Raw genomic sequence first — 19,793 nt, forward strand, 5'->3', positions numbered from 1 at the left:
CACAGCCCCCTTTATGCCTCCACAGCATTTATTCACATGGTCAGTTTTCCCCACCTCAGTCCTCACAGCAGACGGCTGAACACGAGCTCCTCATCACCATCCTCCTGTCCCGGCACAATGTGCACTGCTGCAGCTGCACGATGGAATAGTGTCCGCTGGACTGAGAAGCCCCGCCCCTTCCGGTGACGTCATGATAGAATGAAATCACTCCTCCCCCTCCAGAAATCAACTCCAATCTAGACGCTGCCTATAGATTATAGACTCATTACAGTCTGTGAGGAAACACTGCGAGAGCCAATCACCACCCGAAGCCCCGCCCCCTGATCACGTGGCAGTGACGTCACCACGGGTCCTTCACCACCTCTCCTGAGCTCCGCCCCCTGATCACATGGCGGTGACGTCACCACAGGTCCTTCACCACTTCTCTCCTCAGCTCCGCCCCCTGATCACATGGCGGTGACGTCACCACAGCTCCTCCCGCTCTCAGTGCAGCAGCTCCGTCCTGGTTGTGCGCAGCTCTTGCTCTCTGGTGTCAGCCAGCAGCAGGTTTCCGCTTCCCGCCATTCCGGTGAGATTACAGGGAGGGTTTGTGGTGAATCTGTGAGAGGAGAGTGTGGGGTGAGATCAGAGCTGTTCCTGTGGAGGCTCCTGCTCCATGTGACTGCGGCTCCTCAGTGTTGTATGGGGGATGTGCAGCGGCTCCTCCTCACCTCACCGCCCCCGCTGGAGGTGGAGTTACCACGGTGACCGCCCCCCGCTGGAGGTGGAGTTACCACGGTGACCGTCCCCCGCTGGAGGTGGAGTTACCACGGTGACTGTCCCCCGCTGGAGGTGGAGTTACCACGGTGACCGTCCTCCGCTGGAGGTGGAGTTACCACGGTGACCGCTCCCGCTGGAGGTGGAGTTACCACGGTGACCGTCCCCCGCTGGAGGTGGAGTTACCACGGTGACCGTCCCCCGCTGGAGGTGGAGTTACCACGGCGACCGTCCCTGCTGGAGGTGGAGTTACCACGGTGACCGTCCCCCGCTGGAGGTGGAGTTACCACGGTGACCGTCCCCCGCTGGAGGTGGAGTTACCACGGTGACCGTCCTCCGCTGGAGGTGTAGTTACCACGGTGACCGTCCCCCGCTGGAGGTGGAGTTACCACGGTGACCGCCCCCGCTGGAGGTGGAGTTACCACGGTGACCGCCCCCGCTGGAGGTGGAGTTACCACGGTGACCGCCCCCGCTGGAGGTGGAGTTACCACGGTGACCGCCCCCGCTGGAGGTGGAGTTACCACGGTGACCGTCCCCCGCTGGAGGTGGAGTTACCACGGTGACCGTCCTCCGCTGGAGGTGGAGTTACCACGGTGGCCGTCCCCCGCTGGAGGTGGAGTTACCACGGTGACCGTCCCCCGCTGGAGGTGGAGTTACCACGGTGACTGCCCCCGCTGGAGGTGGAGTTACCATGGTGACCGCCCCCGCTGGAGGTGGAGTTACCACGGTGACCGCCCCCGCTGGAGGTGGAGTTACCACGGTGACCGCCCCCGCTGGAGGTGGAGTTACCACGGTGGCCGTCCCCCGCTGGAGGTGGAGTTACCACGGTGACCGTCCCCCGCTGGAGGTGGAGTTACCACGGTGACTGCCCCCGCTGGAGGTGGAGTTACCACGGTGACTGCCCCCGCTGGAGGTGGAGTTACCACGGTGACCGCCCCCGCTGGAGGTGGAGTTACCACGGTGACCGTCCCCCGCTGGAGGTGGAGTTACCACGGTGACCGCCCCCGCTGGAGGTGGAGTTACCACGGTGACCGTCCCCCGCTGGAGGTGGAGTTACCACGGTGACCGTCCCCCGCTGGAGGTGTAGTTATCACGGTGACCGTCCCCCGCTGGAGGTGGAGTTACCACGGTGACCGTCCTCCGCTGGAGGTGTAGTTATCACAGTGACCGTCCCCCGCTGGAGGTGGAGTTACCACAGTGACCGCCCCCCGCTGGAGGTGGAGTTACCACGGTGACCGTCCCCCGCTGGAGGTGTAGTTATCACGGTGACCGTCCCCCGCTGGAGGTGGAGTTACCACGGTGACCGTCCCCCGCTGGAGGTGGAGTTACCACGGTGACCGTTCCCCGCTGGAGGTGGAGTTACCACGGTGACCGTTCCCCGCTGGAGGTGGAGTTACCACGGTGACCGTCCTCCGCTGGAGGTGTAGTTATCACGGTGACCGTCCCCCGCTGGAGGTGGAGTTACCACGGTGACCGTCCTCCGCTGGAGGTGTAGTTATCACGGTGACCGTCCCCCGCTGGAGGTGGAGTTACCACGGTGACCGTTCCCCGCTGGAGGTGGAGTTACCACGGTGACCGTCCTCCGCTGGAGGTGTAGTTATCACGGTGACCGTCCCCCGCTGGAGGTGGAGTTACCACGGTGACCGTCCTCCGCTGGAGGTGTAGTTATCACAGTGACCGTCCCCCGCTGGAGGTGGAGTTACCACGGTGACCGTCCCCCGCTGGAGGTGGAGTTACCACGGTGACCGTTCCCCGCTGGAGGTGGAGTTACCACGGTGACCGTCCTCCGCTGGAGGTGAAGTTACCACGGTGACCGTCCCCCGCTGGAGGTGGAGTTACCACGGTGACCGTCCCCCGCTGGAGGTGGAGTTACCACGGTGACCGTCCCCTGCTGGCGCTGTAGTTACCACGGTGACTGGCCTCCGCTGGCGCTGTAGTTACCACGGTGACCGTCCTCCGCTGGCGGTGTAGTTTCCACGGTGACCGTCGCCCGCTGGCGCTGTAGTTACCACGGTGACTGACCTCCGCTGGCGCTGTAGTTACCACGGTGACTGACCTCCGCTGGCGCTGTAGTTACCACGGTGACCGTCCTCTGCTGGCGGTGTAGTTACCACGGTGACCGTCCACCGCTGGCGGTGTAGATACCACGGTGACCGTCCTTCGCTGACGCTGTAGTTACCACGGTGACCGTCCCCCGCAGGCGGTGTAGTTACAACGGTGACTGAACTCCGCTGGCGCTGTAGTTACCACTTTGACTGACCTCCGCTGGCGCTGTAGTTACCACGGTGACCGTCCTCTGCTGGCGGTGTAGTTTCCACAGTGACCGTCCTCCGCTGGCGGTGTAGTTAACACGGTGACCGTCCTCCGCTGGCGGTGTAGTTAACACGGTGACCGACCTCCAGCGAGGCTGATAATGAGCGGTCAGATCGGCGGAGGAGGCCGCGGTGGAGTTTGTGGCTTTTCCTCCAGATTCTTCCTGATAAATGTCGGATATTTGGGGCAGAATTCAGTGATTGTCGTTATATCGTCCCCTGTGATCTCCATCTTCTCCTTTATCATGAAGACGCCAGCAGGACGAGATCCCTCCAGCTGATCCAGTGTTCATCCCTCCTTCTCCTGAATGACTCCGAGGATGGACGAGGACGAGACCACCAGAAGATTATTACACTTCACCCTGGAGATCATCTCCCTGCTGAGCGGAGAGGTAACTCCTCTACATTTCTATCAGCTTTATTGTGTTATGTAACAAGTCCGACATCGGGAAGAGGAAATCCAGAAGAGGAGGAGAAGGATTCTTTACTGTAAGAGCAGTGATTGTGTGCAGCTCTCTGCCAGGAGGAGTTGTCATGGGGATTCCCTATAAGAGCTGTAGAGGGGCCTGGATGTCTGTCCTGAGTGTAATAATATTCCAGGTTATGGCCCCAGATTACTGGAGACGGTTATTGATCCCGGGATTTCTACTGATTGTCAGATCTGGAGTCGGGAAGGAATTCTTCTCCCTAAGTGTCTCTCTCCATACACAGGATTACACAATAGTGAGGAAGACACCGGGGGAGGGTGTGACTCCCATCATCCATCTCCAGGAGTCAGGAGGGCGGAGCCCGGACCCCATCACAGAGCTTCCCCCGCACCCCCCGATACATGAGAGGAGGAAGAAGAAGATCCTAGAGCTCAGCAACAAGATGATTGAGCTGCTGAGCGGAGAGGTGACTGCTGGGACATTATACAGGACAGCACTGGAGGATTCTGGGTGATGAGCGGAGAGGTGACTGCTGGGACATTATACAGGACAGCACTGGAGGATTCTGGGTGATGACCGGAGAGGTGACTGCTGGGACATTATACAGGACAGCACTGGAGGATTCTGGGTGATGAGCGGAGAGGTGACTGCTGGGACATTATACAGGACAGCACTGGAGGATTCTGGGTGATGACCCGAGAGGTGACTGCTGGGACATTATACAGGACAGCACTGGAGAATTCTGGTTGATGAGCGGAGAGGTGACTGCTGGGACATTATACAGGACAGCACTGGAGGATTCTGGGTGATGACCGGAGAGGTGACTGCTGGGACATTATACAGGACAGCACTGGAGGATTCTGGGTGATGTCCGGAGAGGTGCCTGCTGGGACATTATACAGGATGACACTGGAGGATTCTGGGTGATGACCGGAGAGGTGACTGCTGGGACATTATACAGGACAGCACTGGAGGATTCTGGGTGATTACTGGAGAGGTGACTGCTGGGACATTATACAGTACGGCACTGGAGGATTCTGGGTGATGACCGGAGAGGTGATTGCTGGGACATTATACAGGACGGCACTGGAGGATTCTGGGTGATGTCCGGAGAGGTGCCTGCTGGGACATTATACAGGATGACACTGGAGGATTCTGGGTGATGACCGGAGAGGTGACTGCGGGGACATTATACAGGACGGCACTGGAGGATTCTGGGTGATGACCGGAGAGGTGACTGCTGGGACATTATACAGGACGGCACTGGAGGATTCTGGGTGATGACCGGAGAGGTGACTGCTGGGACATTATACAGGACAGCACTGGAGGATTCTGGGTGATGAGCGGAGAGGTGACTGCTGGGACATTATACAGGACAGCACTGGAGGATTCTGGGTGATGACCGGAGAGGTGACTGTTGGGACATTATACAGGACAGCACTGGAGGATTCTGGGTGATGAGCGGAGAGGTGACTGCTGGGACATTATACAGGACAGCACTGGAGGATTCTGGGTGATGACCGGTGAGGTGACTGCTGGGACATCATACAGGACGGCACAGGAGGATTCTGGGTGATGACCGGTGAGGTGACTGCTGGGACATTATACAGGACAGCACTGGAGGATTCTGGGTGATGAGCGGAGAGGTGACTGCTGGGACATTATACAGGACAGCACTGGAGGATTCTGGGTGATGAGCGGAGAGGTGACTGCTGGGACATTATACAGGACAGCACTGGAGGATTCTGGGTGATGACCGAAGAGGTGACTGCTGGGACATTATACAGGACAGCACTGTAGGTTTCTGGGTGATGAGCGGAGAAGTGACTGCTTGGACATTATACAGGACAGTACTGGAGGATTCTGGGTGATGAGCGGAGAGGTGACTTCTGGGACATTATACAGGACAGCACTGGAGGATTCTGGGTGATGAGCTGAGAGGTGACTGCTGGGACATTATACAGGACAGCACTGGAGGATTCTGGGTGATGACGGTGTCGTTGTTGTCAGGTTCCTATAAGGTGTCAGGACGTCGCTGTCTATCTCTCCATGGAGGAGTGGGAGTATCTAGAAGGACACCAGGATCGGTACCAGGAGGTGATGATGGAGGAGCTCCGGCCTCTGACATCACCAGGTGAGAGGAGACTCTTGTTGGCTCCGGTGGATGTGATGACGTCTCTCGGCCTCCTCCTATAATAGATGATTTTTCTCCAGACTTGCTCTGGTTTTCTCTACATTTTCTCACAGCTTTCATTCCCTGATTATTCTCTTCTGATCTGTGAGTCGCGGTTTCTCCGCTGTCTTCATCAGTCTTGAGTCTTCGTCCTCGGCGGCTTCTTTCAGAATCTTTCACCTTCCTTAGAGCATCGGTCACATTTTGTCTGCAGATGTCCCAGCGCTTCTGTCCGTTCTCTCCTATGATTTCTTTCGGTACCGGAGTCTGATCGTTACTCAGCAGAGTCGGGGTTAATTTGCTGATGATTTTCCCCCTAATCCGCTGTCGCTCGTCCGTCCCTCAGAATCGGTGCCGGCTCAATGTCGTCATCAGTCGTGGTCGGGCTTCTGGCTTTTTGGGTTTTGTTTCTCAGCATTTATTGGGTGGTAAGAACGACGTCGCTGACATTTTCAGAACTGTTCCTGACACCCATCACTTTATCTTCCGTTATCGGAGCTGTGTGAGGGCTTCTCTTCTTGAATGGCCGCTGACCTTTTTATTGGTGACTTTTTTTGATCATTGTTTTTTCATTGCAGTTTTGGGGAGGTGTTTCTGATGTGTTTTTTTCTTTTGGCGTTTACCGTGTGCAATAAATCCTGACGTGAAAATGCCAAATAATAAAATATATATATGTGTGTGTGTGTATATGTATGTAGATAGATTAGATAGGTAGATTTATTTTTATAAAAAAAAACATTTGTTCTCATTTTGGGAGACAAAGCAAAAATAATGGTAACTTCAATCTGAGATCCTGGTCTGGTGGTAATAAGTGTAAGTCTCCCTTAAAGGGATGTTTGTTCAGAAGAATATGTATTATGGAGCTTTTCTGTGGAGTCTGACCAGACAATCTCTCCTTGGCTCCCCGTGTGCATCAGTAAGCCCCCATGACCCCGGTGCCTGCTCTCTAGTTGTCCTTTCTACACATTGATAGGTACTAACCGCTGTGTACCGGGTGCTCCCCACAACACCGTCCTTCCGGGTTCTGTGACTTCGTACGTTAGTCGTACATGTGCCCTTTTTTCCTCCTTTAGAGACAAACGCAGAACTTGCTGCCTATTTTAGTGTTTATACCGAGGCGGATGTTGAGATTTATCTCTAAAGAAGAAGAAAAACGTGGTAACCCGTCTTTTAATAGGAGGAAGTCAGGTTCTCTCCTCTGAGTGATCCCAGAGGATCCTGTCCAGGAGGGAGGCAGTGTCCTCATGATGACATCATAAGCTCTCAAAAAACAATCACTGGTAAATGGTCACCGTCCTTCCCCCAATCTCCATACAGTGAATTAGGAGAGAAGAAACCGATGGATAGAAATGTGGAGCTTCCTCCAGCTCCTCTGTGGTTCCATCCCTGGAGACGAAACTTGGAGAAGTTGTGTTTTTTAGTACGGCTCCTTCATCTGACTGACGAGGGTCTTCTCTGTCCCTCTCCTCAGGGTCCTCATCCTCCGAGTGCAGAGCATTAGGCTTTGGCCTCGCTGATTATCACTTCATAGTTGAGGCCCACAATGTGCTGGGACCTCGGTACCGGGGGTGTGGACCACAACAAAGTAATTTATTCCCAGATACATAAACATAAAATTACCGGTTCTGAGAGACGAGTCTCATATATAGACAGATACACGGCAGGTCATGTATTCAGTCTCTGTGTCTCCCCAGATGGATCCAGGAGTAGAAATCCACCAGAGAGATGTCCCCGTCCTCTGTATCCCCAGGACTGTCCAGAGGAGAATCACAACATCCCGGAGGATCATCAGGTAGATGACACTGAAGTCCCCACAACATCTGACCGTGACATGATGGGACCTGAGCTCATCTCACATTGTTCTTTTTAGGGTGAAGATCTGATTGATATTAAGGTTGAGGTTATACATGGAGCACAAGAGGCGACCGCAATATGGGCCGATCAGCAGGGTGAGGAGGGCAGACTGTCATGTCTGTTCTGTGGTCATCTACTACTACTTCCATCATTGCATGACACAATCTACAGTGGCATGTAAAAGTTTGGGCACCCCTGGTCAAAATTCCTGTTATTGTGACCAGTTAAGCAAGTTGAAGGTGAAATGATCTCTAAAAGACCTAAAGTTAAAGATGACACATTTCCTTTGTATTACGCTTGGACATTTGTGTGCTCAGATAACTTTGACCAATGATTCAGATCTTACGTAGCCTGTTAGGGCTCGTTCACTATCATTGTTAGGAAAGGCCAGTGTTATAAAAACCCAGCCTACTCTAACAATGTGCGAAATAAACAGCAGCCATGGCTTCTTCTAATCCGCTGTCTAGCACTCTGAAAATGGTGGCAGTCCACAAAGCAGGAGAAGGCTATGAGCAAAGCATTTTCAAGTTGCCCTTTCCTTGGTTCAAAATGTAATAAAAAAATGGCAGTTAGCAGAAAGAGTGGAGGTCAAGATAAGGTCTGGAAAACCAAGCAAATTTTCAGTAGGATTGCTAGAGAGGCAAATCAGAACCCCCGCCTGACTGCAAAAGACCTTCAGAAAGATTTAGCAGACTCTGGAATTGTGGTACATTGTTGTACTCTTCAGAGACACCTGCACAAATATGGCCTTCATGGAAGAGTCATCAGAAGAAAACCTCTCCTGCGACCTCACCATAAAATTCAGCGTCAAAAGTGCAAAAGTACATCTAAGAAGGTCTGATGCATTTTGTAAACAAGTCTTGTGGACCGATGAGGTTAAAATAGAGCAATGCTCAAAGTTGTGTGGAGAAAAAAGGGCACAGAATTTTAGTAAAAGAACGTAGTGGATCAATCATGCTTTGGGGTTGTGTTGCAGCCAATGGCACAGGGAACTGGTAGAGGGAAGAATGGATTCCATGAAATTTCAGCAAATTCTTGATACATACATAACACCATCTGCAAAAAAGCTGAACGTAAAAAGAGGATGGCTTCTATAAATGGATAATGATACTAAACACATGTCAAAATCCACAATAGACGACCTCAAAAGGCGCAAACTGAAGGTTTTACAATGGCTCTCACAGTCCCCTGATCTGAACATCATTGAAAATCTGTGGCTAGACCTCAAAATAGCAGAGGATGCAAGACGACCCAAGAATCTCACAGAACTGGAAGAATTCCTCCAAGGAAGAAAGGATGAAAATCCCTCAAACAAGAATTGAAAGCCTATTGTCTGGCTACAAAAAGCATTTACAAACTGTGATACTTTCAAAAGGGGGCGCTACTAGGTACTAACCTTGCCGGGTGCCAAAACTTTTGCATTTAACCATTTTTCCTTATTGAAATTTTTTTTTAAATGTAAAAGATGAAAATACAGTGGTGGCCAAAAGTATTGGCACCCCTGCAATTCTGTCAGATAATACTCAGTTTCTTCCTGAAAATGATTGCAATCACAAATTCTTTAGTCTTATTATCTTTATTTAATTTGTCTTCAATGAAAAAACACAAAAGAGAATGAAGCAAAAATGAAATCATTGATCATTTCACACAAAACTCCAAAAATGGGCCAGACAAAAGTATTGGCACCCTCAGCCTAATACTTGGTTGCACAACCTTTAGCTAAAATAACTGCGAACAACCGCTTCCGGTAACCATCAATGAGTTTCTTACAACGCTCTGCTGGAATTGTAGACCATTCTTCTTTGGCAAACTGCTCCAGGTCCCTGATATTTGAAGGGTGCCTTCTCCAAACTGCCATTTTGAGATCTCTCCACAGGTGTTCTATGGGATTCAGGTCTGGACTCATTGCTGGCCACCTTAGAAGTCTCCAGTGCTTTCTCTCAAACCATTTTATAGTGCTTTTGGAAGTGTGTTTTGGGTCATTGTCCTGCTGGAAGACCCATGACCTCTGAGGGAGACCCAGCTTTCTCACACTGGGCCCTACATTATGCTGCAAAATTTGTTGGTAGTCTTCAGACATCATAATGCCATGCACACGGTCAAGCAGTCTAGTGCCAGAGGCAGCAAAGCAACCCCAAAACATCAGGGAACCTCCGCCATGTTTGACTGTAGGGACTGTGTTCTTTTCTTTGAATGCCTCTTTTTTTTTCCTGTACACTCTATGTTGATGATTTTTCCCAAAAAGCTCTACTTTTGTCTCATCTGACCAGAGAACGTTCTTCCAAAACGTTTTAGGCTTTCTCAGGTAAGTTTTGGCAAACTCCAGCCTGGCTTTTTTATGTCTCGGGGTAAGAAGTGGGGTCTTCCTGGGTATCCTACCATACAGTCCCTTTTCATTCAGACGTCGACGGATAGTACGGGTTGACACTGTTGTACCCTCGGACTGCAGGGCAGCTTGAACTTGTTTGGATGTTAGTCGAGGTTCTTTATCCACCATCCGCACAATCTTGCGTTGAAATCTCTCGTCAATTTTTCTTTTCCGTCCACATCTAGGGAGGTTAGCCACAGTGCCATGGGCTTTACACTTCTTGATGACACTGCGCACGGAAGACACAGGAGCATTCAGGTCTTTGGAGATGGACTTGTAGCCTTGAGATTGCTCATGCTTCCTCACAATTTGGTTTCTCAAGTCCTCAGACAGTTTTCAGGAAGAAACTGAGTATTATCTGACAGAATTGCAGGGGTGCCAATACTTTTGGCCACCACTGTATATATAGTTTATTATTTATTGTTTTGCCTAAAATACAAAGGAAATGTCATCTTTAACTTTAGGCCACTTAGAGATTATTTCATCTTCAACTTAACTGTTCACAATAACAGTAATTTTGACCAGGGGTGCCCAAACTTTTACATGTCACTGTATTCTGTCACTGTGTGTCTCCTACAGATGGACTCGTGGAAAGAAATCCACCAGAGAGATGTCCCCGTCCTCTGTATCCCCAGGACTGTCCAGAGGAGAATCACAACATCCCGGAGGATCATCAGGTAGACGGTGCTGAGCCCTGTACCGGATCTGTATATGGGGGGACATTTCTGATCGAGGTCATAGATGTCACAGATTTTGGTGGTTTCTTGTATTGTGCTGATTGTTACATCTGATATATCAGGAGGAAGATCCGACTAAGAATAAAGTGAAGGACGAGACAGAAGAAGAAGCGATGACGAGGGGGGATCAGCCGTGTGTGAGTGACGTGAAGGAGGAGATTCCTGTAGATGTTTCCACAGGTGTGTAATAATGACCGGCGTGTGATGATGATGATGACCGGCGTGTGATGATGATGACTGGCGTATGACGATGATGATTGGCATGTGACTATGATTAGCGGCGTGTGATGATGATGACTGGCGTATGACGATGATGATTGGCATGTGACTATGATTAGCGGCGTGTGATGATGATGACTGGCGTATGACGATGATGATTGGCATGTGACTATGATTAGCGGCTCCTGACGATGACCGGTGTGTGATATTGTATGAAGTCTCCGGTGCAGTGAAGCTTTATCCGCCGTCCACATCACAGCAGAAGCGTCCGGTGATGTCTCGGCTGCTCTTGTACAGAGTCCGTTTGCGCACCGATGAATAACTGGGCCGCATTCACACCACTTCTTAATGATTTAATAATCACATTTTTAATTTTCCTAATTGTGTTTTTTAATATTACTTCCATCTTTTACTTTCATATTATTCTTACACAAGTCTCATGCTGCCATATAAATGACTGAGCTTGTGATTCGGACAGAACCCCGGGGGAAGATTCCGTATAATGAGGCGCTGTGGACGCCGTCTGGCCTATGATCCAGTGATGTCCATCTTTTTCAGCGTGCATAAAAGCGCAGTCGACCAGAGGCTAGACGGAGTCCGGTGTAACTCTGCTGCCTCATTATTCTGAATGGATCCCTCGGGGGTGTCATCTGAATCATGTATTTTGTAGATTTAGATGGAAACCCCGATGTACAGTGGGTACGGAAAGTATTCAGACCCCTTTACATTTTTCACTCTTTGTTTCATTGCAGCTATTCGGTAAGTTCTAAAAAGTTCATTTTTTTTTTCATTAAAGTCCACTCTGCACCCCATCTTGACTGAAAAAAAAACAGAAATGTAGAAATTTTTGCAAATTTATTAAAAAAGAAAAACTGAAATATCACATGGTCATAAGTATTCAGACCCTTTGCTCAGTATTGAGTAGAAGCCCCTTTTGAGCTAGTACTGCCATGAGTCTTCTTGGGAATGATGCAACAAGTTTTTCACACCTGGATTTGGGGATCCTCTGCCATTCTTCCTTTCAGATCCTCTCCAGTTCCATCAGGTTGGATGGTGAACGTTGGTGGACAGTCATTTTCAGGTCTCTCCAGAGATGCTCAATTGGGTTTAGGTCAGGGCTCTGGCTGGGCCAGTCAAGAATGGTCACAGAGTTGTTCTGAAGCCACTCCTTTGTCATTTTAGCTTTGTGCTTAGGGTCATTGTCTTGTTGGAAGGTGAACCTTCGGCCAAGTCTGAGGTCCAGAGCACTCTGGAAGAGGTTTTCATCCAGGATATCTCTGTACTTGGCTGCATTCATGTTTCCTTCAATTGCAACCAGTCATCCTGTGCCTGCAGCTGAAAAATACCCCCATAATATGATGCTGCCACCACCATGTTTCACTGTAGGGATTGTATTGGGCAGGTCATGAGCAGTGCCAGGTTTTCTCCACACATACCGCTTAGAATTATCACCAAAAAGTTCTATCTTCGTCTCATCAGATCAGAGAATCTTATTTCTCATAGTCTGTGAGTCCTTCATGTGTTTTTGAGCAAACTCTATGCGGGCTTTCATATGTCTTGCACTGAGTAGATCCTTCCATCTGGCCACTTTGCCATAAAGGCCCGACTGGTGGAGGGCTGCAGTGATCGTTGACTTTTGTGAGCTTTCTCCCTTCTCCCTACTACTTCGCTGGAGCTCAGCCACAGTGATCTTGGGGTTTTTCTTTACCTCTCCTACCAAGGCTCTTCTCCCACGATTGCTCAGTTTGGCTGGACGGCCAGGTCTAGGAAGACTTCTGGTGGTCACAAACTTCTTACATTTAAGGATTATGGAGGCCACTGTGCTCTTAGGAACCTTGAGTAATGCAGAAATTCTTTTGTAACCTTGCCCAGATCTGTGCCTTGCCACAATTCTGTCTCTGAGCTCCTTGGGCAGTTCCTTTGAGCTTATGATTCTCATTTGATCTGACATGTACTGTGAGCTGTGAGGTCTTATATAGACAGGTGTGTGTCTTTCCAAATCAAGTCCTATCAGTTTAATTAAACATAGCTGGACTCCAATGAAGGAGTAGAACCATCGCAAGGAGTATCACAAGGAAATGGACAGCATGTGACTTAAATATGAGTGTCTGAGCAAAGGGTCTGAATACTTATGACCATGTGATATTTCAGTTTTTTCTTTTTTAATAAATTTGCAAAATTGTCTACATTTGTTTTTTTCAGTCAAGATGGGGTGCAGAGTGTACTTTAATGAGAAAAAAAGTGTGAAACAAAGTGTGAAAAATTTTAAAGGGGTCTGAATACTTCCCGTACCCACTGTAAGTGTTCAGTGTACAGCACAGGATAAATATGATCCAAAATGTTCTGTACCGCAAAATGCCACCATTAAGAGCTTCTACTCAACCCACAGAAAAACAAGTCCCCACTCAGGTTCATCATCTGTAAACAGTAATATAGGGGGTGTCCATATCACTGGTAGCACAAAGGCTCCGGAAAAGTGACTTGGCTCCCACTTAAAGAAATCCAGTGACATCTGCGCTCCTAAATCCAAATGCCGCCTCCTCCTTCCCCACAGTGTGCAGTTAGCATCCACATGTTTGGCATAACTGTAGCGGGGAGAGCCAATTTATTTCTTCAGAAAGCACTAGCTGGGAATCATGTACTGGTCGCTACAACGTAAGGGCACTGCAATGTACCGGACACTACAATGTACTGGCCACTATAATGAAATATTTGCATTTTTACTTTGCAACATCCATTACTGCTCGTTTCTGGAAAGCACCCATGGAGTCAAATTCATCACTACACCTGTAGATACATTTCCATAGGGGTGTAATTTCCAAACTGGTGTCACTTGAGGGGGATTCTGCTCTTCTGCCACTTAGGGGCTTTGTATATGGAGTCTGCAATCTGTTCTACTAAAGTTTGTTCTCCAAGAGTCAAATAGCGCTCCTTCCCTCCCGAGTCTCGCCATGTGGCTAAGCAGTACAGTACAGACACATATGGGGTATTGCCCCTTTCAGCAGAAATTGTATAACAAATTATGTGGTCATCTTTACCCATTTTCCTTTGTGAAAATGTAAAATCTGGGGCTAAAATAACATTATAGCGGTAAAAATGTAATTGTATTTCTTCACCGTTCAATTGTATAACATTTTGTGAATCACAATTACCTTGTATTCATTGGGAAAGTGCGCGGTGGATGCTGGGTGTGACAAACGGGGAAACCCCACCCACAGCCCGGCGTCCACCGCAGGGATCGCATCACCGAGTCACGCCTCACTTGACGTGACATCAGGGGAAGCAAGAGCCGGCTGCAGCCGGGGGTCGCGTGATGCCGGTGAGTGGCCAGCGATAGCGCCGCTCACAGCCAATAAAGACAAAGCTAGGTAATTAGAAAAAATCTTCTCTCAACGGGTTAATTACATTGGGGGAATTTAGTAGTCGACATCTTCTTTAATTGCGTGGACACTTTTCTATACTAAGGGCAAGATATGAAGCTTGAGAGAGTGAAATGGCACCGGAGGTACATTAAGGGAACCTGTCATCAGTAATTACCACTTAAAGAACTGTTTGCTGTCTAATCTCTGCCACCCCTGACTTGTGCCAATGTCACCAGATTATAAGTGTCATTCACTTTACCCGTCATTGTGTTAATGTTATGGCATGTAGTTGTCCTCCTTATTCCCGGTACTTTCACTGACGAGGGTCTTCATTGTGAGATCCAGAAAATACATTCAGAAATCTCTTTTGTGTTGAAGAAAAAACTCACATCTAATTTATCTTTCATCCTGATAGGAAATCCTTGTGAGAATAACGGTTCATCACTAAATTGTAAAAGAGAAGATATCTGGGAGCACTCTAATGGAGAAAACCTCTTCACCCTTCCTGCACCTCCTGGACTTCACAGCACTTCACTTTCTTATAATCCTCCTAATCATGAGGAATCATCTCCTGAGCAATCTCACATTATTACCAAAAGTCCAGGGGGCAAAGTGGATTCAAGATTTCAGTGTGACAAGAAATTTACAAAAAGCTCAGATTTTGTAACACAAAGAAAGCACAAAGGAAAAAAGCCATACTCCTGTTCAGAATGTGGGAAATGCTTTACATATAAATCAAGATTTGTTAGACATGAGAGATTTCACACAGGAGAAAAGCCATTTTCATGTTCAGAATGTGGGAAATGCTTTACAGAGAAATCACAATTTGTTAGACATAAGAAAATTCACACAGGAGAAAAGCCATTTTCATGTTCAGAATGTGGGAAATGCTTTACATATAAATCACAATTTGTTAGACATGAGAGATTTCACACAGGAGAAAAGCCATTTTCATGTTCAGAATGTGGGAAATGCTTTACAGAGAAATCACAATTTGTTAGACATGGGAAAATTCACACAGGAGAAAAGCCATTTTCATGTTCAGAATGTGGGAAGTGCTTTACCGAGAAATCACAATTTGTTAGACATGAGAGAATTCACACAGGAGAAAAGCCATTTTCATGTTTAGAATGTGGTAAATGCTTTACATATAAATCACAATTTGTTATACATGAGAGAATTCACACAGGAGAAAAGCCATTTTCATGTTTGGAATGTGGAAAGTCCTTCCAACATAAAAGGGATCTTATTACACATCAGAGAATTCATACAGGAGAGAAGCCATTTTCATGTTCAGAATGTGGGAAATGTTGTAGAATTAAATCAGACCTTGTTAAACATCAAAGAATTCACACAGGAGAAAAACCTTTTTCATGTTTACAATGTAGAAGGTGCTTTGCACATAAATCACAACTTGTTAGACATCAGAGAATTCACACAGGAGAAAAGCCGTATTCATGTTCAAAATGTGAAAAGTCCTTCACAGGTAAAGGAAGTCTTATTATACATCAGAGAATTCACACAGGAGAGAAGCCATATTCATGTTCAGAATGTGGGAAATGTTGTAGAAGTAAATCATACCTTGTTAAACATCAAAGAATTCACACAGAGGAAAAACTTTTTTCATGTTTACAATGTAGAAGGTGTTTTGTAGATAAATCACAACTTGTTAGACATCAGAGAATTCACACAGGAGAAAAGCTGTATTCATGTTTGGAATGTGGGAAATGTTTTATGAGTAAATCAAATCTTTCTGCTCATAAGAGAATTCATACAGGAGAAAAGCCATTTTCTTGTTCAGAATGTGGGAAATGTTTTACATATAAATCAAAATATGTTATACATGAGAGAATTCACACAGGAGAAAGGCCATTTTCTTGTTCAGAATGTGAGAAGTCCTTCAAACATAAAGTGGATCTTATTACACATCAGAGAATTCATACAGGAGAGAAGCCGTTTTCTTGTTCAGAATGTGGGAAATGTTTTAAAAGTAAATCGGAGCTTGTTTTACATCAAAGAAATCACACCGGGGAGAAACCGTTTTCATGTTTACAATGTGGAAAATGCTTTACATATAAATCAAGTCTTGTTAGACATCAGAGAATTCACACAGGAGAGAAGCCGTATTCATGATCAGAATGTGGGAAATGTTTTATCTGTAAATCAAATCTTTCTGCTCATAAGATAATTCACACAGGAGAGAAGCCGTATTCATGTTCAGAATGTGGGAAATCTTTTATACATAAATCATACCTTGTAAAACATGAGAAGTCTTACGGGAAAGAAAGTGTAATTATGTTCACTGTGTTTTATAAAGCTTAATAAGCATTGTTCAGCATAAATGAGTACACCCCCTTTGATGAGTAAGATTTTGTTTAATAGCTCACTGAACACAAGATCAATTCATAAAATTTTGCCAACACTAAGTTGCATAGAACATTTTTTTTGTAATCAAAACATGAAAGTAAGGGTAATAATATAACTCTCATTACAAAATCTTCAGTTTTACTCAAATTAGTTGATGCAAAAATGAGTACACCCCACATCAAAAGCTACTACATCTATTATTTTGTATGGCCTCCATAATTTTAAAGGACGGCATCAAGTTTTCTAGGCCTGGAATGAACAAGTTAATGACAATGTTGAGGGAGGGCAATGGCCCTTCACGGTTGACCAAGTGAGTGTCAAATTATTATGTTGATTGCGCAATCCAACAGGGAACCAGACGGAGACAGTGCTCTGTATGGGAGGATTCAACGAATCTCTGATCCCGTTTATTTTGCTTAGCATTTTATATTGTTTTGAGTATATCAATAGCCAATCACCTACAGCCATACTACAATACTAAAGGCTTGAGCCAATGTTAGTGCAATTATTACGGAAACACATATATGGTCATATTATCATCGTTAGTTTGAAGCACGATGGAAATTTACAAGGTCAATCCTGGCCTAGACTAGTTAGATAACAGGAGCGGGGTGTCTGACAAAGTGTGCTTGTGAGAAAAAGTTAGTGTGAGAAAGTTCCATGTAAAGCATGAGAAAAGAAGGAAAGTAGTATGTTATGCAAGGAGTGATAACATGATTTTGAAACAATCAGACAAAATGGAGTTGCTATAGCATGAATATCAATATGTCCTTTACCACTGTCATGAAAAACACTTAGTCAGACCTTGCAGCCCTCTGGCGCCCCCTTATCCTGCTGGTCAAGCATGGTATTGACCGAGGATAAGCACGGGCACAGCTGCTCTAATTTATGTCTACTATTGTGGCACATGATGTGACAGGACGTATATATACCACCAGTTCCTTCCAGGAACGTATATATACCTCCGTCCAGCCACCCTCAAACCACAATATCACATAAATACTGGTATGCTGCCACCACCGATCGCTTAGTAGGTGGATCGGGTACCCGTTAGGTAACGTGAATTAGCGGGTGAGGAACGTGTTTGCTTGACATAGGACAAGAAGAACGAAGCTGGTAAATAATAATGATTTACTCCCGAAAGTGGGCAGTGTTTATAAAAGATATACAAGATATTATAAAAGAGACAATGTACATATATGCATAAACAGTTATTAAAATAAAAGGGGTAAATGATAGCAAAACCTGCGCCACGAGGTGATGGTCTCAGATTCTGTGGGGGGGACGGCTCCCCGGAAATTAGATGTGATTCTTCCACGCAGCGAGGTGTGCATGCGTCTGACGTTTTAAGAATTCAATTAAAATGGCCGTTCTGGTTTTTAGTAAGGGGTAGTGTTGAGCATTCCGATACTGAAATATCGGGTATCGGCCGATACTGAAATATCGGGTATCGGCCGATATTCGCGGTATTGGAATTCCGATACTTAATTCCGATACTTTTGCAATATCGTATACCGGAATCGGAAGTTCCCATAATGCAATGAGCCATTTTAATTTTATTCAGCCAATGAGGATCCTAAGAAGTGTGGGCACATCCTGTTAGGCATGTAGGCATCTTAACTAATGGCATGGCTGTGATTGGCTGCTGAAATGATGTCATGATGCACTATAAAAGCCGCCGCCGCCATTTTGAGCTCACTCTGCTGTGAATTCAGTTAGGGATAGGACGCTGCTGTTCTGAGGGACAGTTTTAGCTACCTATTTGGTCTATTCTGCTTTACCTAAGCTACTTTATAAATCGCTGTGCCTTGCAGTGCTAGTGCACAGTGCTCTGCATCTGTACTGTTCACCGCTGTCTGCAAGGTCTGGTGTGTGTGAGTGCAGCTCACCCTGTAGTGTGTGCTTCAGCCACGTCTGGTTGTAGTGCACTCAGTGTGTGTCACTGCCTCATACATTGTCCTTTTTTGCCAATTCATAATTTTACCTTATATCTCCTATTAGTGTGGTGGTTCCATCCGTATTCAGCTAAATTGGTTCCAAACACACTATATAGGAGTAGTTAGAGAAATTTTTTTGGTCTTGCAGCGCTAGTGCACAGTGCTCTGCATCTGTACTGTTCACCGCTGTCTGCAAGGTCTGTGTGTGTGAGTGCACCTCACGCTGTAGTGTGTGCTTCAGCCACGTCTGGTTGTAGTGCGCTCAGCGTCCGTCACTGCCTCATACATTGTCCTTTTTTGCCAATTCATAATTTTTCCTGATATCTCCTATTAGTGTGGTGGTTCCATCCGTATTCAGCTACATTGGTTCCAAACACACTATATAGGAGTAGTTAGAGGAGCCTTTCTGCAGCATTGGGCCCTGCAGCCCCAGCCAGATTAGTATTAGCCTATTTTTTGCAGCCTCATCTATTGCATTGTAGGTTACCTTCCTACATTGTAATAGCTACAAAAAGTTTGTGATACTATCGTTATTACATCTTTAGGCCCATCCAGTGTCTTTTTCTGACAAAAAAAAACTAAATAAAGTTCACCAAACACTCCACTTTACAGTTGTGTAGGCCACATTAGCTCATATTAAAGTCTAGTCCACACTTTATAAAATTAGTGTTTCTTATACCTGTTAGCAGCTGTTCAGGAATAAGCACACTAAGCCCTTAGTACTTTTCTGCCTATCTTTATCAGTCTACCAAGATGAAGAAGGCAGGGAGTAAGGCATGTGGTCGTGGGCGTGGAGTTTCTGCAGGGAGAGGACGTGAGGATTCTGTGCCTGTAGGGAGAGGACGTGGGGATTCTGTGCCTGCTGCAGGGAACCAATGACTCAGCATCCCCCAGTTTTAGCAGGGAACAGTCCTTTATGCGCAGCTTTGTAGGAGCTAGCCGTACCCCACTGCTGCAGGAGGACCAAATTGAAGCCGTTGTCGGATGGATGGCAGCTAACGCATCGACTTCAATTAGTTCCAGATCCTCTCAGGTCCTGAGCACTGAAAAGCACCCATCTGTCTCTTCACCACCTGCCAAATTGCCCAGGCAGTCAGAGAGCCCTGGACAGGAGCCATCTCTACTTCTGTTCTCTGAATCTCTTGGCTTGGAAAGAGGGGGCCAGCCAAGCAGAATTCGAGAATTTGAAGTAGAGGTAGTATGCAGTGATGCGCAACCGTTTTGTCTCTCTGAATCTGAAGAGGCGGGTGGGCCAGTGCATATGGTCAGCAGCACACCTC

The 19,793-nt window shown here is 47.1% G+C and overlaps 1 pseudogene; it reads left to right on the forward strand.

Moving 5' to 3' along the window:
* The first annotated feature begins 4,658 nt into the window (after window positions 1-4,658).
* On the forward strand, window positions 4,659-16,598 carry LOC141223150 (uncharacterized; annotated as a pseudogene).
* The last annotated feature ends 3,195 nt before the right edge of the window (window positions 16,599-19,793 follow it).

Source organism: Phyllobates terribilis, unplaced genomic scaffold (assembly GCF_046119375.1).
Source record: "Phyllobates terribilis strain yellow unplaced genomic scaffold, ASM4611937v1 Scaffold_370__1_contigs__length_1879735, whole genome shotgun sequence".
In the NCBI taxonomy this organism is placed as follows: domain Eukaryota; kingdom Metazoa; phylum Chordata; class Amphibia; order Anura; family Dendrobatidae; genus Phyllobates; species Phyllobates terribilis.